Source organism: Manacus vitellinus, unplaced genomic scaffold (assembly GCF_001715985.3).
Source record: "Manacus vitellinus isolate BGI_N305 unplaced genomic scaffold, ASM171598v3 scaffold_29_pilon, whole genome shotgun sequence".
In the NCBI taxonomy this organism is placed as follows: domain Eukaryota; kingdom Metazoa; phylum Chordata; class Aves; order Passeriformes; family Pipridae; genus Manacus; species Manacus vitellinus.
The window spans coordinates 1,439,445-1,462,599 of NW_021940207.1; the positions used below are offsets into that span (position 1 = coordinate 1,439,445).

Consider the following 23,155-nt stretch of genomic DNA (forward strand, 5'->3'; position numbering starts at 1 on the left):
GGCTTTGCGTTGCTGAGGGTTCTCGCTCCATGTCCTCTCCATGTTATGCACACACAGTAGTTGCGACTTTCCTGTCGCAATGAATCAATATTTCCAAAGCACACATCCGAACGGGGGGTGATGTAAAGAAACCCATAGATTAATTGGGTCCCGTTTCGGAGACGGCTGTGTCTATCGATACACACTTTACACCCGAAACCAGACACTCGGATTTCCTCCTACTTTTCAGGTAGGCAAGAGCTCCTTGTGATTTATTTCTGTTAAGATCCCACAGAGGGGGTGTGATTCTTTGCCAGCGTCTGCGAAAAAATACCCAGGAGTGTTTGCTTTTGCTCGCGATGGAGGAAAATGGGCCAGAAAGGGGGGAAATACAGAAATTGTTTGCTTGTTTGTTTCAAGTAGAAAGATTTTTATTTGGAATTTTGAAAAGGAGAGAATCCCAGCGGTGGAGGGCCAAGGGATCTGAGCGGGGAACAATGGGAATTAACACCGTTTCAATCGCTGAGGCCACTCTAATTAGATGTCTGGGTCCGGCGAGATCAAATACCTGAATCTAAACCACTCGGCTCGGTTTCTTTCGCTTGCAAATGCTTCTGAAAAACGGTTCTTGAAGAAGCCAAGCTACCCCCAAATTCCCCGGAGTCCCTTTCGAAGAGTTTGGCCAATAATAACTTTCTCTACGGGTTAGGGGGACTGGTGCGTCCCCTCCTCGGGTGGCCGCCGGCCCGCCGCCCCTGCCGGCACCCCCTGTAACACCCCCTGCACCTTCCTTCCCCCCGCCCCCCCCGCAATTGGTCTCTTTGGCCGCTTCTTTCTCCCTGTCTCCCCAGTGCAGGCTGCTCTGCTACCATGAATTATGAATAAACTCTTTCCTGGGGAGACTCGCCATCGGCCCCTCGCTCCATTCCCGGGGCTGCGGAGCCCCGGCGCGGAGCTGCCCGGCCCTGGAGAGGGAGATGGCACGGGCCCCAGGTCCCGCTTCCAGCAGCCCCCGAAGGAGGGAAAGAAGGAAAAAGGAAGGAAGGAAGGAAAGAAGGAAGGAAGGAAAGAAAGAAGGAAGGAAGGAAGGAAAGAAGGAAGGAAGGAAAGAAGGAAGGAAGGAAAGAAAGAAGGAAGGAAAGAAAGAAAAAGAAAGAAAGAAAGAAAGAAAGAAAGAAAGAAAGAAAGAAAGAAAGAAAGAAAGAAAGAGAAAGAAAGAAAAGAAAGAAAAAGGAAAAATAAAAAGAAAGAAGTTATAACTGGCTAAGAAGTGAGTTTTCTCACTAATGAAATCCAAAATGAGTGACGAATATGAAGTATTGTAAGATTTCTTCCCTGCCCCCCCGGCACTGATTGGCAATACTTTTTTTTTTCTTTTTTTTTTTTTTTTTTTTTTGTGTTGGTTTGAAAAGCAGGAAGAAATGTAATGAATTGAGTGCTGTCAGAGATGTCTTCTCTGTTGATGTGGTGAATGGCAGTAGCTCCCTGATCCAGTGCAGGTGCAGTAGAGCTGGGGAATAAAAGAGGGGGGCTCTCTGTTCAGTGGAAAAAGCACATTCCCTACAATAGACCACACACTGCCAGCCAGCACGGCATCAGCTCACACTCTCAGACTTTTTTCGCCTCTTTCCACAGTCCTGAGCTCACAAAATGGCTATACATTAGCACTAGTTAGGGTTTGCTTTTAATGAACAGTTGTGACTCCTTTTGACCAACATTTAAATCTGCTGTGCTCTCTCTGAAGACAGGTCTGTTTTGATCACAGGTTTTAAAAAATGGCCCGTTTCCTCACAAGGCGGCTTATTCAGGGCCATCAGTTGCATTTGATTGCAAGAAAAAAAAAGGCTCTCGATTAAAAAACGCATTTTCCAAGTGCTTCCAGCGAGGAAAGTTTTTTTCTCTCTCTTTTTTTTTTTTTTTTTTTTTTTTTTAATATATAATAAAGTGTTGTGGGGAGGAGGAGAGGCGCTGTTTTTAAATGGATGAGATAGTCTAATCCTGCATACGAACACATATTAATCCTGTTTTGAGATAACCTGTCTCCTTTTTGGCTTAATATATTATCCTTATACACGGATAAAAACTTTATGCTCCTATTAATTCGGTCCAGATTGCTTTTCTTGTCTTATTTCTGTCACTTTTTTTTTTTTTTTTTTTTTACTTTTTTCCCCCTCTCAACGATCTGCTCAGAGGAAGCTAGATGGTTACAGTTGGTTACACAAGTTTTATTCGAAATTATTTCCAGAGCGAGGGCTCACTCCTCAGCCAAGGGGGATGATTGATTCTGTCCCTCTCCGCCTCGCATTTGATGTGCCTCGTCCTATCGCGGCCAAGCCAATGAGCTGGGATTTTCATGGCATCCCGGAGCAGCCCTCGCTGATTCCTCTTGCACCTAACCTGCAAGAAGTAGATTAAGCCCTTTTGGATATACTTGCTGATGCATTGCGCTGAGGAAAATTGCTCGGCGTTTGCTTATAGAAACCCATGTCAGTGTGAATGTTCTTTTTCCCCCCCTAATCGTGGTAACAAATAGCATCAGCTCCTGGAACAGTTTGGCAAAGCCATTCTTGCCTGGGTACTGCTAAACGGGAGAAGCTGACAGCTAACCTGGGCTCCGAGTAACCCCCAGTCCCACCCACCCCCACCCCGCAGCTGATAACAAAACGTGTCGGCAATAAATGACATTAGAACTAACAGGCTGATGCCGGTGGGTGCTTGGAGTACGTTTCCAGAGGTCAGATCTTGTCATCCCGTGCACAAAAGAATGGACCTTGTCTACATGGGAGAGAAGAGATCATATCGATGCTCCTATATGAAAAATACGTCTCGTTTACACTTTGTTCGGGATGTTTCGAAAGCGCCGGAGCATCATCACCTGACAGCGCCTTGTTTACTGCCAACAAGTTGGAGCTCCCCCAGCCCCAGCCTTCGCTCCGCGGCAGCTCAATAATAAACGCAGCGGAGTTGGGGCTTTGCCGGGGGGTGCCCGGCCCCGCCCGGGCAAGGGGCTGCGACCCGCCGCTGCTCCCCGCGCCACCGGACAGCCTTTGTGTCCTCCTGCTGCACACACCCATAATTAATCCTCCTTCTTACCGCTTACATCCCGGACCCAAGGGGCAACTCAAACCTATTTAGATCGCCTTGGTTGGTTGCACAAATTTAAGTGGCAAATGAGTTATAAACCTAATAACTGCTTTACTAAAAATAATTATTTGATTATGGCAGAGGAAATTTGCTGGAGTGCAGGGATGCGGCTGGGTTTGCGTTTTGGTGGTGGTGAGGTTCGTCTTTGGATCGAACTCAAAAGCCTTTTAAAAACATTACTCTGAAAAAAATCCCTAACCAAAACCAAAATTAAAACAAAAACAACAAAAAAAAGCACCCCAAAATCCAAATTCTAATTCGGACTTTACATCAATTAAAAAAAAAAAAAATCGTCCCGGTCCGTGGAGCACCGTGGAACATTTCCCGTGATATTCGAAAGGAGACTTAATTCGTAAACAGAAAAATCAATATAAGATTTGGATGGCTTTGAATTAATTGAAAACAGTCAACACAGGGGACCATTAATCACAAACGCTGGTACCTCTTTCACTTTTTTCCCGTTAAGGACAAAGTTTCTGCGCCTCTTTCAAGTGTATTTATGCTTCTGGTTTTACAAGGAAAAGTGAGGATGCAACAAGACCAGTCGCGTTGTCCTCTCTATACTTTTAACGCTAGCATATTGTTTGATTACTAATTCGAGTTAATATGATCTTTATGGCAACATAACAGTGGATAATTGGCCCTTTTTCTGAACAACAATGTAAATCACAATCGCTTTATTATTTAATAACGTCAAACGCTTCGTTGGATTGGCCCCGACAGAGAAGACCTTTTCTTTCTAGGCAGTGTTGTTGAGAAAGAACAATGCAGATCTAATTGTGGAGATTTCAGAAGTTGGCTCCTGTAAATGAACAGCTTAGATATGGAAGTTCCAGCAGATGTCTGCACTTTTCCCTGTGACAAACCTTGTAACCCCCCTTCCTCCCCCTCTGCCCCGTCCTCCCCCCTCCCCGACTTATTGAAGATTTTTTGTTCTCACATCCTAGCAACAACCTAAATCTTCCAGTCGCGAATACACCCCTTTCCCCTCGTTGCTATACAGCCCTCAGATGGCCGCCTTAAGCGTACACACCAAATTAGCGCTTGGCCCAAGGCGCGCTCGCCCCTCGCTCGCCCCATCAGCTGCGGGCCCGGGGGGGTGTCGGGCCGGCGGGGGCAGCCGGGGGCTTTGAGCTCTCGGCGCTGCTGTTCGCCACCTTCTTGCCAACCCTGTAAACGTGCTGGCGGTTTGTTTTGCAACAGTTGGAGGCGACTGCGAGTTTTGCACGCCGTTATGTGGCAGGAGACGTGTCAGGGCTCGCCAGCCCCGAGGGGGCGGCGGGACGGGCCCCCCGGCGACGCCTCACTCTGTGCCGCCCGCTGCCCTTGGGGGCTCCTGCCCCTTCCCCCCTAGTCCGACCCCATCGACCCAAACCCTCCCGCTCCACCGTGACATCAGCAGGAAGCCTTCCCCGAGGGGGGCACGGCTGCGAGGACAGGGCTCCAAGAGAGAAGTTGAGCGACTTCTGGCAGGGGAGGTCGCGCACCCCAGCGCACATCCGCTCTCCTGGCGCGCTGCCCCAGCTGCGCGCTGCCCCGCGGAGCGCCTCGAGCTTTGGGCGCTGCGCGGGTTTTTCCCTTGCGCTGGAGGAGCCCTGCCTGGGATGGGCCGGTCGGGGTGTCGGGACTCGCTCCTCTCCTCACCGCTGGCCCCTCTGAGGACAATTCCGCGGAGTGGAGTTGATTTGGCAAAGTTCTGCGCTGGGCGCTGGCAGCGCTGCGGGGCTCCCGCCCCGTCGCAGCTCCCCCCGGCCCCAGCAATGCGCGCTTTGCTGCGCCAGAAGGGCCCGTCATCGAAGGGGGGTGGGGGAAGGGGAACAGGCAGGACTATGGGGACCAGCCCTGTGAGCAGCCCATCTCTGCCAGGGCTGCCAAGAGATGAGGTGGATACACCGAATTCGGGATATTTTCCCTTCCTTCACTGTGTTGTGTTTATTTTTAAAAATTTATTTATTTATTTAATTTTTGACAAACCAGCTACATCCTCTTGCGCCGCCAGTTCGGCGAAGCCCCTTTCTGCTCTCTCCCGGGGTGCTCCTGCAGCTGCCCGGCGCAGCAGCCACCAGGTCTCAGCGATGCGGATCCCCGGGGCTGTGCCTCGGGGCTGCCCGGCCCCCGCCCGCTCAGCCGGGCCGTCGGCGGGCACCAAGCCCCGGGGGCACCGGCCTCACACCTGCGACGGGTGGGGTTTTCGTTCGTTTGCAAAAACCCACTCGAGGGAAGTATTGAAAACACAGACTTGATCACTAAAATTACAGGAAAGAGAAATCCAGATTGAGTGACTCTCCCTGCCTGTAGCCGTGGGAAGCGGTTGATGAATCCCTGTTGACCTTTGAGCTTTTTCTCCTCGAGTGGGTGGAAAATCTTGATTTTTTTTTTTCTGTACCTTTCACGGCTTGTTTGTTTGTTTTACAACTTTACTTTTCCCCACTGACATCACCTGACGGGGGGGGGGGGGGAGCACCGCGCACACTGGATGCTTCCCGTGGGAGTGCGGGCAAAGAGGGGCGCAATAGGGAGCGGGGGTCGCCGGGCTCTCCCGAGCGCAAGCCGCAGCCCCGCGGCGAGCCAAGGGTTAACCGTGCCGCGTCTGGGGCTCTGCTCAGCGATGGGTGAAACCGCCGGGACTTCCCCAAATGCCTTCAAAAAGCGGGCGATCTCCCGGTGCCCGAGACCAGGCGGCCGGGCGGCCGGGCGGGGGCGGCCCCGGGCGCCACCCCCCCGCAATGAGCTCATTTCCATGTCTGCGCCTCCCGCAACTGTGAGAAAATCCGCCGGGACATCCCGCGTGCCGATGCTGCCCGGGCTGCCCCGGTCGCCCCGGTGACAGAGCCCGGGGGGAACTAGATAAATAAAATAAGGCAAAACTTTTCCCGGACCTGGCACATCGCAGATTTTCGAGAGAGGGGAGGTGGAACCCACGCCCATGGGTGTCGTTCGTGGGGCCGGGCTCCCTGGACACTCGCCTGGAGCCGTGCGCGGCGTGGGGGCAGGGAATGGTGGTGCAAAAGTGCCCAGGGACAGTCCGGGAGGGGGAAGGGAGCGCTGAACAGCCCCACACTTATCAATAACAAGATGTATAAATATCAAAGTGAAGGAGCCCGAGTAAGTCTTTCTAGAAGCGCGGAGGAAGCTTAAGCAGCTTTCTTTAATGGTGATTTGTAGCTCTGTAAGGGGCACGGATAGCAAATACCCTGCAGGTGCATGTTGTAACACTGCCATCCGGACTTTAATGTAGATTACTCTCCAACTCGTTTGATCGGTCCTTTGAAACCCTTTACAATTGCCTGTGACGAACCGCCAGTCTCAGTTTTTTTTTTCTTTGAATAATGCCTTAAGGGTAAGTCCTCGGGGCTTTTAAAGATCTCCAGCACATTTTAAAAAAAAACACGTTAGATTTTTACTTTAGAGCGTGGGTCTATGTCTCTCAACTTGGGGCTGTTAACAGGCATCTTTAAAATCATTAATCATCTAATAGCCATCGACCTTACTCTAGAAAGGATCTTCTAAAGACCTCCAAACATTTCTGTAACATTTGGGATCATAGTGGTTAAAATTTAGGAGTCAAACAGCCCATCCGTCCTGCTGAAGCCCTGGAGCTGGTGGGTCTCCGGTGTTTATGGACTGTCTGCTGGGTAAATCTGCGCGGAAGGCCTTTTCCCTGGCTATTGAGAACCCCTCAGGGGTGGGTTTAGAGAGCCAACCCGAAGAGTGATGCAGGGGAGAAGCCCAGTCGGGGGTCCCTCCTGCTTTCCTGCCGAATATCTCGCATCCCGCCCCTGCCCTGGGACCTTCACCCGCTGCTGTGTTGATGCCTTCTAGCAAACAGTGAGCGGTTTTGGGGGGCTTAAAAAAAAACCCAACAAAACCAACCAAAACCAAAAACGAGAGGACACAAAAAATGCCGCAGATTCTTCCACTCTCTCCGCAAATAACGTTTAACCTTTAATATTTATTCGTTACTATTAATTCAAAAAAATAATTACTGAACTTTTGGCCCTTCAACTTCCACAAGCGGCGCTTTGTTTCTCTAAAATAAACTTGGGAGAAGCGATCCTCTGTATTAAACTAGGGATTTGAATTAAAGGCCCATTTGGGACACTTGAGACTACAAAGGGTTACACATAAATAAATGCCACATTTGCCTATTGCAAAAGTTTTTTCTGTCCTTTCTCAGTCACAACAGGGGAGGAAAAAGCCATCGTTTATTATCTAGCACTGGGCAGGAGCAGCCCCTCCAGACCGTGCTCTTAGATTTGGCCGGCAGAAGAGGGACTCTTTTTTCCCCCCCCTCAACAGCAGCTCCTTTTGTTCTCTAGATCTCTTTCCCAATTTCAAGCTTCACTTGCAGATCCTAAGTTTGTTTGTTAATGACGCTATTACCATCTGGCTCGTCCTACTTTCCAAAAGATATAAATCTCCCTAGTTTCATTGCCTACATTATCATTTAAGTGCCACCATAGCTGGAAGAAAAATATGCTTTCAAGGCTGCAAATTCTCTTGCACGGAGTAAGTTCCCCGGGCGCGGGGCTGCCGCCCGCCCCGCCAGGCTGCGGGCCGCTTGGGAGGGATGCGGCCAAATGGATTTCACCTTGCAGCGATGCTGGGAGAGGGGGCGACAGTGCGATTTAAGTTTTCCCCCAGAAACTTAAGTGAATGTTTCGCCCCCCCCTTCGTCCCTTTTGTGGCTGTTTAATGCATCTGGCTACTTTGAACCGTTATCTTCGGCGGGGAGAGGGCAGGATGGGTCCTGCCCCTGGCAGGCTCCTGTTTGCCCTTACCCAGCGTGAACCCCCGTCTCTCAGACATAAGTACATATTCCATACGTGTGAATAAACCTTTCCCACAGGCGTCGTACAGTAAAGGGAAGAAAAGTTTGGGCTCCTCTTAGTGCAAAGCGGTTGCAGATTCGTGTGCGTTTAAGCATAAAGGGACGGGGGGAGGGCGAGAAGGGATGGGGGAGGGAGTTGGGTCGGTTTGTGTATGGGCTCCACAATGACTCTATTTATTCGCTGCAACCAGCCTGGGCAGATTGAATAGGGGAGAGAGAGACACTCAGCCTTCCCAACGCGTGGGCTTTGTGGGATCTAGTCCCCACTAGCAGATTTCGACTGCTAATTTCCCATTCTGCGGGGTCTCCTGAGAGGAGACACGGCCGTGCCCAGGAACTACCTCTCGCCCAGACACTGTCCGTATTTCTAGTCCTTAACCTCTCCACGTACAAGTTTAGCGACAGAAGTTTAAAAATTTATCGTTTCTTTGCGAGGTCTCCTGCAACGTTTCTGCGGGAGAAAAAAAAAAGCGCCAAGCATAGTATTTAAATATATGTGTATACGTATGTATATGTGTAAGTACATGTACATGTATATGTATGTGTATGTGTATATATACACACACACACAATATAGTCAGGAGAGGAAAAAGATACTCCTTTAATATGGGAAAGAAACCCAGGGATTTTTTTTCCCGAGTGATCTAATTGTTATAAATAATTACGGATGAAAAGAAAACTCACTTATTATGCACTTCTAATACTGTGACTGCACAAGAGAGAAAGGGGGCCAAACTAGTGATTAATTAATATCGCACTGGCGTAGCTATTTTCTCGCGAAAGGCCTTTCCCCCCCTCGCTGCTACCGAGTTATCATTCCAGCTCGAGTCATGTGTAGCCAGGAAGGGATCTTGTTTATAAATTTATATGACGACCTTTTCTTTGTGTGTACTCTAAAGTTGATATGGACAAATTGCAGAGGTATACAATTTAAGTAGATGCACTTTTAATCACCGATCATTAAAATGGTTATGTTAAATATACTCAATTACATGCATGACTTCACCCTAACAGTACTTTCTATTCTCCCAGCTGCTCACGTATTCCTTAACTATAGTCAGCAGAAGAAACTCGATTATGCTGAATCCATACATTTCTATGGATTTCATCAGCCTAATTAATGCTTCAGTGTGGTCCATGTGTCTGAATGGTCCCTTTGCTATTACTTGGGTAAGGAGGCAGTGCTGGAATGCAGAGGGTCTTTCTTTCAAAGATACCCATGGGGGTCACTCTAGGACTCTAATGGCAAAGGTAGCAAGTGTTAAATAGCAGAAACATGCAGAGAAAGGGAAGGCAGCGATGTAAAAGGGACATTGATACTGTAGGTATGCCCAACAGGTCAGTGATGATAATTAAAACGCTTAAAGAAGAAAAGGTAAATGGAAAGCTTCCACAATTCGCAGCGTGCCTGGTAAAAAGCAAACGAACCAGCCCACAGAAACGCACCTCGCTGATCCTGATGAAAAAAAAAAAAAAGTTGACAGCAGATTTTTAGACTAAATAACTACCAGGGCAGCCTCTTCTGCGAGCACAGTGTTTGAATGCCTCGTCCCTTCTCTAATTTTCTCGTTGTCGAAATGCAACGTGTCAGGGAGAGGATGCCCGGCCGGGCAGAGCGGGCGCTCCCACGCTGCCGGTCCTGGCACCACCGGGGCTTCCTGCAGTCCCCCGTCACTGCAGATGCACACGGAGCTGAGGGAAGCAGCTCTCCCCCTCCTCTCCTCGGCTTTCTTCCGAAATGAAGAAGCGATTAAAATGAATGGGATGTTGCAGCTTTAGGGGAAACAGCCAATGGCTGCTTTTATAACACATCTTCCCATCTTAGCATTTAACGGGATATAAAAGGCAAGAGCGAGTCCTCCTATTCCAGCAACATTTTAATCGACGAGAAATGCATCGAAATGTATTTTTTTTTGTTCCCACCTGTTGCAGTAGAAGCCCACCTGATCACACCTTTCTCTGGCTGCTGGGAGACGTGAGGGAAAACCAGAACTCTTTCTTGTCACCCACTGCACTGCCAGAAAGGTGGTGATGAACCCCGCATCTCTTCCCTGTTTCTCCACTAAGCAATCAACATCTTAATTGTCCTAACTTCGAGTCGGTGTCTCGCTTCAGCCTTCATCCTTCAAGAGAGAGAAAAAGCAGGGAAGATTTCAGATCTATAACCAAATTATAACCTAGGAACTTTATGCTTGTCATGCTAATTTAATGACTTTTATAGTAAGTGTAGACTTTCTGTCTTTTGAAATTAGCTCTTCAAAACGCTTTGTGTAATGACAGGCACTAGACATAAGAGACAAATGCACAAGCAATAGTGGGATAATAATCTGGCAAACACTGCGCCATTTAATATTAAAATGGAGAATAAAGTTGAATCTCAGCATAGATGTACATCGTTGTCTGATGCCATGTCTCCACATCTGGACTCCAGAGTGACCCGAGGGGGGGGGCTGTGTCCTCCAACAGCCGCCGTGCCTGAGTTCACCTAGAAAATGAGCAAATACCAGATGTGGAGTACAAAACAGTACTTCACCTAATACAGGGTCCGTTTGCTTTCTGGTGGTGCACACACGTGTCTGAGCGCTGTAAATATCCTGATGTCGACAGGCTGGTTCTGCTGGGCCCAGCCTCCCACTCGGCTCCCAGGTGGGGGGCGTGTGGGAGGGTATACATGCTGCGCTCGCAGTACAGGGCTCTGAACATATCCCCTCCCTCCTTAAGAGCGTTTGTGTGCTCCCATGTTATGAGTGGTCCAGAAATCTGTCCAAGAGATGGTCTTGATAACAGAGGGAGGGGTAAACCCAAAGCTATAGGTATATTGCAATCTGGGCGACTCACTCATTGCCTATAATTGTAAATAAGGTAAGTTCACACGACGATCGAGTAACGAGGGAACAAGAGCCCCATTTTAATCAGGTGGTTATCTCTCCTTGGTGGAGATCAGAGCTCCATCGCTCCTGGCCTTCTCATTGTGCCCCCCTGCTGGAAATGACAGCTCCTTCAGAAATAGCCAACTTGGTCCCTGGATGAGATTTCAGCTCTTTTGCACTACACATGTACCAATTGTCATTTTACAGCTACAGCAAAACCTCTAAATTATATAAGTGTATAAACTCGTCCTCATTAAATCCCCCCTTTTGGATAGCCTCAAGGTTGGAGAGTATATTACTGTAAGCCAAAGGAGACTTAAATTATATCCAGATCGGGATTGAAGTGTAGTGGCACTTAGGCACACTCCTTGTCTCAGCTACAGAGGTTTTATTTTTCCCTTTAGAGTCTTATGATATTACAAATGCAACAGTTTCCTTATGTAAAATCAAACTATCTGAAATCCTGTTTCTTGGTTCAGCCTACGGGGCCCTTTGTGGTGAGGACAAAAACACAAAGATATGATCAAACACCATAGACCAAAGGGGAATTTATCGTTCATCTGAGAGAGCTTCCTAATTTGAAGCTAAAGCCCTCCCCTTCCAGAAAGCATCTGAACATGCTGTGTAAGTTGTTTTCCTTGTGTGAGAGTAAATCGGGGGTGCAGAGCGACAAGGGGCCGAGGGCAGTGGTTACCTCGCGGCTTAGAGCACACCCTGCCCGTGGGTTGATTTTTCCACCCAAGCTGATACAAAAATAAACATTTCAGTGGGAACCCTGTGCCCACGTGAGCCGGCCCCGCTGTCGCCCCAGGGGCACGGCCGGGTTGGGGGCTCTGCCCGGGGCCCTCCCCATCCCTCATCTCCCTGTGAGACACCCCGAAAAGGCTGTGCTGAGTCCCCCTGGGGATAGAGCTGCCGGCTCCGGGGTGAGGGGCACTGCGGGGATCGCCCCCCAAAGCTGGGCTTGTCGGGAGGGGGTCGCCTCCCCCCCTTCTCCAGCCCTCGCAAGAGGGTCAGTGGTTTAACCAGGCGTCACCAGGACTTCGTTTTATCCTCGGCCCACTGAAGCGTGTGGCTTTTAGTGACTGATGGCCGCTGTGGCTGTACGCGGCACAGTTGCTCTCACGGTGCGTGCTCCAGATGGGCACGTCCCGCAGGCTCGGGGCGGGGGGGCACGGCCGCTTTGGAAAGGCCACCGAGACACTGAGATTTGTTCTGGGTCAACCCTCCCCAAACGCCAAAGTTGGGAAACAACTTTCGCAGCGTGTGTCGGGGAGGGAGGGAGCGGCAGTGGAGCGGCAGCGGGTGCCGCGGTGCGGGGCACCGGGGCTTGGGGCTGCCGGGCTTGTGGGCCACCGGGGCTGGGGGCTGTCCCCCCGCCTGCCCCGGAGCTTCGCCCCCGTTCTTCTGCTCAGTTCTTCCTCCCCGAGCCCCGGACGCGCAGACAGCACGTTTCCAAACTTTGAAATGCCAAATCACGTTATTGCTGTGGCAGGAGGCTGCTTTCGTATCTGTGACAGCTGAGTTTTCCCCATCGATTATGTGACACTGCAGTTCATTTACACAGCTCAAAAGCTTAAAGACACTGGAGGAGCCCCCGGTTTAACCCGAAATCCTAACAGAAAGTGAATCAACTTTCTGACCAGTGTTTAAACTGATAGATCAGAACTTAATTCGGAGAGACAGAAAGGGAGAGAAACGACAGCACGGATTTATCTAGCCCAGCGTCCTTCGCTGAAACTTTAGAAACTGCGGCGTGGAAAATCCAGGGCCGAGATGCTAATGAGAAGCAGCGCGTTGGGTGTCCAGGGGTGTTATATATTTCAGAACTCAGATTACAGGGCCTGGGTTTTTGTGCGGGTGCGTGAAATAGGTGCGTGGCCCGAGGTTGCCGAGTGGCACCGGGCTCCGGGACGTCCCTGCGCGCGGGTCCGGGCAGCAGCTCCCGGCCGGACAGGCACCTCCCGGGCTCGCCCAGCCTGGAGCGCCCCGGCCCCGCCACCGGGCAGCAGGGAGGACCTGGGGGAGAGATGGGTGTCGAGGGGGGTGGTTGACATTTTCCTCTCTCCCAGGGGGACGGGATCGTCCCCCTTCTGCTGCCAGGTCCTTCCCTGGGCTTCTTACAGAGGGGGCTTTCCAGGAGCCAGCCCAGCGCCCGGTCCCTGCTGCTCCCTCCCCTGTCCTCGCCGAGGTTTCATTACTTGCTGTTAGTGCCTGGAAACAATAAAGGATGTGGCACTGGGCTTTTATTGATTATTTGTCACCCTGTATTTGTCAGTTTCAATAACTTTTCCTGAAGTTTTACTTACGGGCACTTGAGCTTTCGGATTAGGCCAGCTCTGCGGATTGCAGTGAGGGGTAATTATCCGCTGGCCTGCTTCCCTGCAGCCGGAGAGAAAAGAGCATTAACGTATAGAATGGGCAGGATCCGGCCTGAGCCCCCCCTAAAGCGCTGCCCGGGCGAGAGGCGGGAGCAGCCGCGGCCCTGCCAGCTGCCCCCGGCCCCCGCCGCCCCCAGCCCCGGGGTGCGCCGAGCCCGCGCTCTGTCTCCGGGGGCCCGGGGCGGGGGGCTCACCCAGGCCCCCGGAGCCCGCCCTTCTCTGGGTTTAGAGGCGAGAGATCAGCCCTCGAGAGACGGTCCCGCACTCGGGAGGGGGGACCCACTGCGCTGGGGCCCGAACCGGGGCTTTCGGCCGCGGCCAAAATCCCCCGGGATTCAATTAAAAAGCTGGCTCGCGCCGCTGGCGGGGAGGTGAAGCCGGGGATTTGTATTATGAAGATCGACTCTTCAAAACTGCCCGCCTGGCAGCCCGGCCGCGCTCCCGCCGGCGGAGGGGACCCGCTGCCCCGGGCCCCGCCCGGAGCGGCGGGCGGCGGCGGAGGAACCGCGGCGGGGGCTCTGGGGACCCGCGGGAAGGGGAGGGGGGCCGTCTCTCGCAGCCTTTTCAGAGAGAGGGTTCAAACCTTCCTCGAGAGAAAAGACCTTATCCCTGACCATCTTCGTCCTTTAATAAGTTTCTGCGTATCCCAAGCGATGCCCGCTGCTCCATACGTGCTCCAGCTATACTTGTTTGTAAGCACACTAAAGGCGGGCCAGCATCATCGTTCCCCGGGCTGGCAGGGTGCCTATCGTGTAGAGTATAGCGTTTGATGTGCTGTATCTCATGCCACTGCAAGCGAAGAGACAAGTGAACACAGAGTGCCCAGTTACACGGGATTTAATTACAGCGGAATGCATTCTCCATGCTGATTAGGGGCAAAATCAATCGGGGGCTTATTTGCCACAATGAACCAATAAAAAACCAATTTATTAAAGCAATAATCTCATCCCCAAATGGTCTAAATATTATTGTTTCAATTGCATTGAGGGAATTCGGACTGAAAGTGTTACACAGAGAACATCAGGGAGTTCTACCCCATGAATTCAGTAAGAGTTTCTAACCCCTTTCCAGAAGCTCCCTTATGACTCAGAGATCTTTGAAACAGGGGGCTGAGTTCCCCCACTTTGGGTCCAGGTGTCTGGGTTGCTGTAGTACCTATATGGTAAGATGCTCTGTGGTCTGCAGCTGTCTATGCTAAGAAGCAAACATAGTATACAGTTTCCCACTAGGTCTTAAGGATTTCCTGCTTTCCAGTGATTTATATGTGCAATTCCTAGAAGAGTGTAGGCCACACAAAAGATCCCTAAGCTATAGGCCGAGATAAAAGCCTTGTGATATTGTTAGAAAAGCATCTTGAAATGTACCAAAAAATTCTCTAGTGGAGATGAGGGAGAAAAGTGTCCCCTGAGGAGGGTGCTGAGCACCAGGACCTGGTTGGGGTGTAGTGCTCTGTCTCTCCCTCTCCCACATGAAATTGGTCCCATCTCATGATGGACTTGCAGTTTGCAGAGTGCTCCCCTGGGAAATCAGTGGGAGGCTGGTGGGTGTGCTGGCGATGCAGCGCTGGTGGGCCAGGTCACACTGGGAACTGCGGGGTCCACTAGAGCTTAAAGTCTGTGACTCAGGAGATGCTGATTTTGCTTTACAGCTTTCTGTAACTCCAGTCATCTCTGTCCCAAACCGGAGAGGACCTCATTTCCTGCTCAGTGCTCTGCCAACCACAAGGTCTTTTCATAAGGCTGCCAGGGGTGCCTGGCTGCGGGAAGGACAGTCAGTGTTTGTCACCAGGGAATGAGCTGGCATCATAGCTCTGATCTGAGTCAACAACCTGGCTAGCCCTGAGCATGACTTCATAAATCATGGTATCTAATTGAAAGGCACATGCTTATACCTACAGTGTTGTTCAAAAAGAATGCAAAAAATAAAATAAAATGCAACAAACAGATCTTTTCTCCCCACTAGGCTATTAATCAGTCACCTGATTGTTTCGATTTACATTATTTCATGCAGAGTAAAAAAGGGAAAACATAAAACCATCTCGTATAGCCGTAACAAAAACACAAATGAAAAAATTCATCTCCTAATGAGAGGATTAGCCCTTTTCTAACACATCCTTAATAATAGGAAAACAATCTTTAAGTGTTTTTAATTTAAATTGTTTTCATGTTTAATTCAAATTTGCTAAATAATATTATCATGCATCTCTGTATCTATTTAGCATCGAGGCGTATGATATTTCAAAGCAATTGAACCAGTCTTGAAAGGAGAAAGAGTCCTGTACTGTGTCTGTATTCACTTTTTTTTTTTAATGTTAGTTAACATACATATGCTGGACTGACTTTTTCTCATCCTTCCAGCAGAAATGAAAAATAAATCTGGAACAAAAGATCAGTAATGTGCTTTTTTGCTTTCCATACCCAAATCTCTTGCTTTATTTTTTCACCCACAGGGTCTGCGTGATCTCCTCCCATGAGAGGCAACTCAGCAGCTCGGTCCCCTCTGCCATCTCAGCACTGCCAGTGGAAAAGCCCAGGAGGAGCAGAGCAGTGGCTGAGCAACAATTTGAATATTCATATTTAACCCTTCGAACAACAGAAGATACGTCAGAACCATGTGTGAGACAAAATGCCATTAAAGTTTCAATCATTAAATCTCTGTTTAGCTGTACTCCAGAAATGAGCAGTTCATAACAAATGGGAAATACTGATTGACAGTTTGCCATCAGGAGCCCTTAAGCAGGATTTTTCCAGCTATAATGCAGTGTACTCTTCAGTGCTCCCTCTTGCGAGATGCTATTTCAAGTATAGAAGCATGAGGAAAATTTACATAAAAGCTTTGTATATAATACATGATTGCTATGAAATTAAGAAGCACCAGTTTTCCCCTTATTGTTTTAGAAATGAAGAGTGCACTTTGTTTTCTTGTTTACTTAGTGTGCTCTGTGATCCCTTGATGTGTTTCAAGTGTTTTCTGTCAGCATCACGAGACCTTGCTTACCTGCTAAATCTTATGTGTGAAATGATTAGTGTTCTAAGTGCCTGAAAAAAACAACAGTAATGATGTCAGACAACTTTTGGGGTTTTTTTGCTTTTTCCTCTTAAATAATATTTCATGGTATATTAAATAGGTTATGCAGTCTCTTCTTAAGAGCCCAAAGCAATATATTGCTCCATACTTAATGTTTCATCAGGCAGATAGTTTTCAAGAGGAAAAAAGACAAATGCAGCATAGAATCCTCTCCCTGAGCCTTTTCTCAGTTTGTTCTCAATTCAGTAAGGAATGGCAGTAATTTGCAGAAAGATACAGAAAGAAAAATAAATATTATTTGACAATAAACCTCTTAGTGTGTCATTCGCGATCACTGGCAGATACTAGAAATGCTACTCGTTAAATCCACTGAGCATTATTTTTTCAGAAGTTGAAATGTTTTTAGCCAAACTGCTTTCTTGGTGTTCACATTGGATATACCAGTTAGAGCCAGAGCAGCCCAAGGAGAGAAGCAAACAATTAAAACATTTACGTATTTGATTTTCTTGAGGGATATCCCTACGAGGTAGATTTTAACATTTTTTTTCTTCTTAATTTTTTTTTTCAGTAAGAAGGATAAGCTTGGAGTGCCCAGTCACCGTGGTAACTGCCAGAAAAATTCTCCTGAAGTTTGAAGAGGTCAGCTAACGGGGTCAACAACTCTGGCCTCTCTCTGAGCTGGGCCTGGCAGGCTCCATCCTGCGGTTGGGGTGTTAGCACAGGCTGAGCCCTGGGAGGTGGACCATTCCAGCTCTGATATAAATTTTTTGAGTCAGTTCACGGCCTGGACTCTCCAGGTGGCCTCCAAAATCGATTGTGACCTTGTGACCCTGTCTAACGGAGGCATAGCATCCAACCTAAGTAAGGATTTAGCCAGGAACGACAGCTTTCCACTGAGTGTTATTGGGGACAGTACAAACAGTTTGGGAAGCAAGGAGGTAGGTATGAGGAGTAGAGGTCATTAAAAGCATATTAAAAAACTATTTTAAGAATCCTTGTTAGTTGAAAGTTTTTATTTGCAGTAACCATTCCTTAAGTAAACCCTTCTGGAAACTATTTTATCCTTCCCTAACAATATTGTATCAAGTACTTCAGTGCATTATTATATGAAAAATTAATACTTTACATATTCCAAAACAAATGAATATTTTATTTACCTCTGGATTTTGAGCTTGCAAACGAAGCTGACTGATGTGTGTTAAACTAGATGTCTATAAAGTACGGGTTTTTTCTTTAATATCAAAAAAACTAGGAAACTACTTAATAAAGTGGGTTATTTATTTCTGGTAGTAATTTCCCTAATATGTGCATTCTTTTAAGATTCAAAAGTGTCTTAATCCAAGTAATTTTATTTTTAAAATAGGAAATTAAGTAACCTCCAGAATATAGTGTGGAATGAAAGTGTGAGAGTTTCACAGAGCTTTCCTTTACAGGTTTGCAATACAAATAGACAAGCCACAAATTTGATTATGTAGGAAAAATTTCATAGAAAAAAACCCGATCATGCTAAGATCTTATTTATAGAGAATGTGATACTTTTTCCTCTAGGATTTTAAACAATAAACTATGTGGGAGAGGGAGAAGCTTTTGCAGACCTCTGATTTTTTTATCAAATCTAGAAGCTTGCCCTTCTGAGCAAGTGGATTTGCTCTTGTGTTTTGTTCCCACTCCTACAAACCCTCACGCATTGCTCATATGAGTAGTTGCTGGTCACCATATGAGTAAGTGGAACTACACTGAGGAGCAGTCTCCCAGTTGGAAAGTGCTCTCAAAATTTAAGTGACTTTAAAACTGCTCTGAAGGAAGAAAATTGTTTCAGTATTTGTTCCCAGTCTTGGAAAAGCTGTGTGAACGTATCCCAGTAAGAATCTTGCCCAAACACTTCTTGTGCCTTGCAGGAGAGGGCCTGGCTCTGATGTCCCTCTTCCAGTCACTTCCCTTTTGAGCAGTTCCCCCAAGGTTGGAGGGGCTGCACAGATGGGCCTATGAAACACAGTTCAGGAAGAGCATCTGCACTATGGGCTAAATATCATTGTACTGCTGAGAAGTCCCACATGTTACAACAGCTAGAGTATCTGACATTTACTTGCAGTTAACACCTTGCTCTGCAGAAGATCCTTCCAAATCCATGGATGTCTGTTGGCCAAGGTCCTACCTCTCATAGGGTTGGCGTAATCTGCTCCAGTGGGGTTGTTTGAAGATTAAGAGGAATAAGAATAGGGGCTGAATTGTGCCATAAAATAATTTAGGACCAACACCTGCACATGCAGATATCAATGGTGACACTATTTAATTCTACCCTGAATGCTAATCATAGTTTTGTGTTGTCAGTGGTTTTTAACAGAGCTCTGTTGAAAACAATTTATTGCCATTAGGAAGCGTGTTGATTCAGGGGAGTGCCTTGTGTGACTGAGATTGGCATGATGGAGCCTACGGCCCTCAGTAAGGAACAGCACATTTTCTTGTTTTTAAGAAAAAAACATTTAAAAATAGGACTGTGAATAGCTGGAAGATGAATCTTCAGTATTTCAAAAAGTATCTGCAGAATTTTTAACAGATTTTTTAAAAATATACCGTCTTTGTAATGTCAACATTCAGTGACCAAGTTCTACCTGATAAACAGAGGATCACTTCTAAAACAGATGATACATCTATTCCACTGGAATTTTGAATGAAAATTACCCCAAATTTGCCCCAAAGCATCTGTCTTGGAATGAGGAACTGTTGGCAGAGGCGACAATGAGGAGACCTGAAGAACTTGGACTTGCTGTGATTCTTCAGTGTTGACTTTTTGTAGGTCCTATGGAATTTATTATCATCTGCAAATCTACAAACATCACTTGAAAGAGGTCCTGGACTTGCGTGTTTTGTATCTCTTCACAGTGTTCAGCTGTTCATCCACATCCAAGGGTGGTAGCAGTAGCTGCAGTGGGACAATTGTTCTTCCTCTTCCACGTCAACGCAGTGAAGTGCTCACTCAGCTTCATCTGATTCCTTGGAATACTTTCTGAAGAGCAGGCTAGTTTAGTTTCAGTGGAGTGATGTATATGAATGGGCTTAAGGCAGTGCTAGAGATAAACAGTCAGAATTACCAAAGTCTGTGGTAGTTCCCAGCCCCTATCCTATGGATCACTGGTAATCTATGAGGCCTTGGCAAGTTTGCTGCGGGTGGTCTGTGAAATTGTATTAAATAGTAATCATAGTTCATAGTCTTCTATTAAAATTTTTATGAGAAGAATATGTGACAATTTGCAAGAGAATCTGTGATCAAAGAGTAATGTACTAGCCTGAAAGCTCAGAGGATATTTGCTGTACAGGAACAGATCTCAACTCATGGGCCATGAGGCATTAGAAGGCATTTTGTTAATGTTTTCAGATTAAATGCATGCCCAATTAAATTAATGCATTTTATTACCCCTGCAAGCAAGCAAAACAGCAACAAAAAAATCGACTTCAAAATAAAACGAAGAAAATAGAAGTAATAAATGGACGTTGAAGCCTTGGCCTGGTTTGTGTTTGCTGGTGTCTAAACTCCCCATTTCCCAGCACTTCACAGAGATGGAGAAGCACTGCTGTAGAAAGGAGCACGTTGCCATAGCCCAGATCAGGGCTGGCAAAGGTCTGTGTGTTCTGGAGGAAGCAGGGAGAGCAAGGGAGCGCTGGGACTTACAGGTGTGCTAGCAAAACATCCTGAACAAATGCTGCACTTCCTTCTCCTTTTACTTCTTCCTCTCTGCCTTGGGTGTGTGTGGCTGCTGTCCAGAGGAAAAGCCAAACTAATTCTGATGCTTTTTCCTATTCTGGGTGGACTAAGTCAGAGAAGCACTTGCAGAAGCGTTTGTGAAAGGGTTACAATATATGTTGATACCTTAGGAACTATAGGAAGTTCTTAATCCTTCCCTGCCTACAGGACTGTCATTTATAGACCTGCTATTGTCTCATCTTTTATAAGGATGTTTCCTTACATTAAGGTTCCAAGAGCAACCAGACTTTGCCATTGTTCACAGCTATTTCTGTTTGTGGCTTAATGCACATCTAGTATTCTGTTTATGCTTTCACTGCTCTCCTACGCAGCAGACTGTACCTACACCCCTGCTTAGGTGACATCACTCTCAAAACACTCATTTCTGTGTTTCTTCTTTTTTCCCCATGATTTGTCAGTGCATCTTGATTTTGCATTAACCTAGTTTACTACAGGTAACATGATAAAGCACATGGAACTTTATGCATTTGTTTAGTAATTTTGTGTTCAGTTCTTATTTGATAAATTTGCTTATAAAAAAGCTTTTATATGCTGTTTTTCTACCAGGTTGAATCCTTTTTATAAAAAAAAAAAACAAACCAAACCCTCTTACTATATAACAAGAATGAATTCAGCCATGAGCAGATGAAATGGAAGCATAGATTATTTTGGATGTAAAAAATTTAGCTTGAGGTTACTGGTTGTTTAATTACAGGATTTTTTTTGTTGCTATTCATACAGACATGCATTGTTTTGTGCTTTGATTTATGTCCAGATCAGCCCTCTTCAGAACCCCATTTCTGGCAATCTCAGCAACACGTGGGGGTCTGGCAGCTTCTGCAAACATTGCCATCTTCCCTCCCTGCTCCTTCTGCACTGTTACACCAGCTCCACAGCCTGTCATTTCTCAGGAGCCCTTAATGATGCCTTTCCTCCATCATCTGCCCCACGGCTCTTCCAGAATCAGATGCTTTTGTCAAAGTTTTTCAAGCCAATCTAGAAATAGATACTGAAATAAAGGTAGGTGATCTGGTGGTGGGGTGAAGTTCTGTCACTGCCTTCCTGCCCTGCATCGGCAGAGTACAGACCATCTCCTGAGCTCAGCATAAAATAAGAATAATAATAAGAACTTTGCAAAGTGCTTTTATATCCCTGAAAGATTTGATGCAAATTAAAACCCACCTAGGTTTTGTCAAACCTAACTCTACCCAACACTTCACCTTCTCCACTGCTGTCTTTTAGCTGCTGAAGACTTGCTGATAAGCCTTTTAGAGTCAGGCTTTTGTGTCATGCCTTGCATAAAGTGACATTTGGGCTTTTAAACTACTCTTGTGTTTGTAACACACATAGCAGCACTGGTATATATTTTTTTTTCCACATGCATCCTCACTTTGCAGAATAAAAACCCCAACCCTGAACAAACTACAAACAGCCTGACGATGCGCGGTGTGGAGTGCCCGGTAACCTTTGTGTGCTCCAGGCAGCGCTCAGCTTTGTCGTGGTCATTAGTGGGCCAGCACACATTGAAATGTGTGATCTATTCCTTCCTGAGCCCCAGCGATGCCTTCCTTAGCAGATCCTCTCGCTGGTGAGTTGCTCTTGTAATTTCCAGTTATGTAACTCATCTCATTTTGTGAATATGTGAATTTAACAGCTGTCAGTGTCAGCAGCGGCTGCGAGGGGTGTGTGCCTTTTTTTTTTTTTTTTTTTTTTTTTTTGGCAAGCTGGCATTACTCATCAGTCTCATGGTAGTTTTGTTTGAAAAATGCTTGTGTTAGAAAAAGTGGATTTATCAGCTCAGCACTGTATGGTGCTAGCATGCAGCTCAACAAAAGACAAGTGCTCATTTCAGTAACGCTTGCAGCATTTCATGGGGGCCCCAAATAGGCTGAACAAGGCTTCTCTGGCAGCTAACCCCAAGTACAGTGGGAAACTATTAAAGTGGCAGTGTCACTGCCTGGAAAAGGGATTCAGTTCTGTTCCATCATTTATTGCTGCCTTTTTTTTTTTTTTAAGTAAAGACTATTAACTGCATTAGAAATTTCCCTGAATATTGGAGAAAAGAAGAGACCTAACTGAAAATATACTGCTAGAAGTGATTTTTTTCTCATAGTTTCTTGGAGTGTAGACCAAACTGTCAGTCTGTCCTTCCCAAAGTGGGTCTTTTTTATGAGGAAAAATAAGATACTTGCAGCTTTTTCAAGTAATATTACAAAGTCAGTGGTGCTGCAACCTTTCAAGGAGAACTCATTCTATCTTCAAATCAGTTTGTTTTCAGAATGATTTGCTGCACTTACACTTTCTTTTGTAGCTGCTCTTCCAGAATGCACATATAACCTGGAGAGTTTTCTGTATTTAATTGAACGTGTGAGGTGGTTAAAAACACGTTTTAAAAGCAGTATTACATACTGCAAATGTGTCAAACCCTTTGTTCACATTTATTTAAAACAAATGTATTTTTCAGTATTTATTTATTTATTCTCTCTGTTTACAGTCCACACAGATGGTAAAGATAAACCAGTGAGCTTCATTTTTTCTGAAATATTCTCTTACATTTTTAGGTTCTCACACACTGGCAAGATGCTACAAACCCCCCATGACAAAGATCAGAGGGAAATACTTATTTGAAGAAATCTTTGTCATTAGATGTGTTGTAAGTTTTATAAAAGGTTCAATTTCATGAAATGCAAATTCTAGCCTAATTGTTCCTCTGCAAGCCTTTACGGTCTCTGAGCTGCATAGATAATCTGCTACCCGCCTCTACTCAGAGGGTCAGAGCTGGGTGAAACATGTCTTCACACACCAGTTTTTTTTGCTTGTTTACCATAACTTGCATCCAGACAAATGTATTTGAACATGCACACCTTTAAGGCTGCACAAGGGCCAAACATATCCCCCCGTGGTGACAACCACCCTCAGATATGTTTCTGTGTGTCCACCTCCCACATGTGGGTGTGCTCCAGATGCTGCTGTGGCTGGATGGGAGGAATGGGTGGATGCAGCTCCCATCTCGTCCATCCGCTGTTTCACCGCGGGGAGAGGTGGCTACAGTGAAGTGTCTGCTCTCTGAAAGGACAGAGGTTTGAAGCTATCAGCTCCTTAGATTTGCAGAGACCACAAACTTAAATGCACTCTGGCATTATGTGGTGTCTGCACACACACTGTGCAGCCCCTGTAGCCT

The 23,155-nt window shown here is 46.9% G+C and overlaps 1 long non-coding RNA gene across 3 annotated transcripts; it reads left to right on the forward strand.

The window, feature by feature from the left end:
- Positions 1-22,776, forward strand: LOC108640118. 3 transcript variants are annotated; one of them, XR_003915895.1, is made up of 3 exons: positions 1-229; positions 15,655-15,820; positions 16,801-17,474. It is a non-coding gene; the product is annotated as an uncharacterized LOC108640118 (long non-coding RNA). The 3 variants fall into 3 exon arrangements; XR_003915896.1 differs by lacking the exon at positions 1-229 and adding an exon at positions 22,536-22,776 and having other exon boundaries at positions 15,652-15,820; positions 16,801-17,170; XR_003915894.1 differs by lacking the exon at positions 1-229 and having other exon boundaries at positions 15,652-15,820.
- The last annotated feature ends 379 nt before the right edge of the window (positions 22,777-23,155 follow it).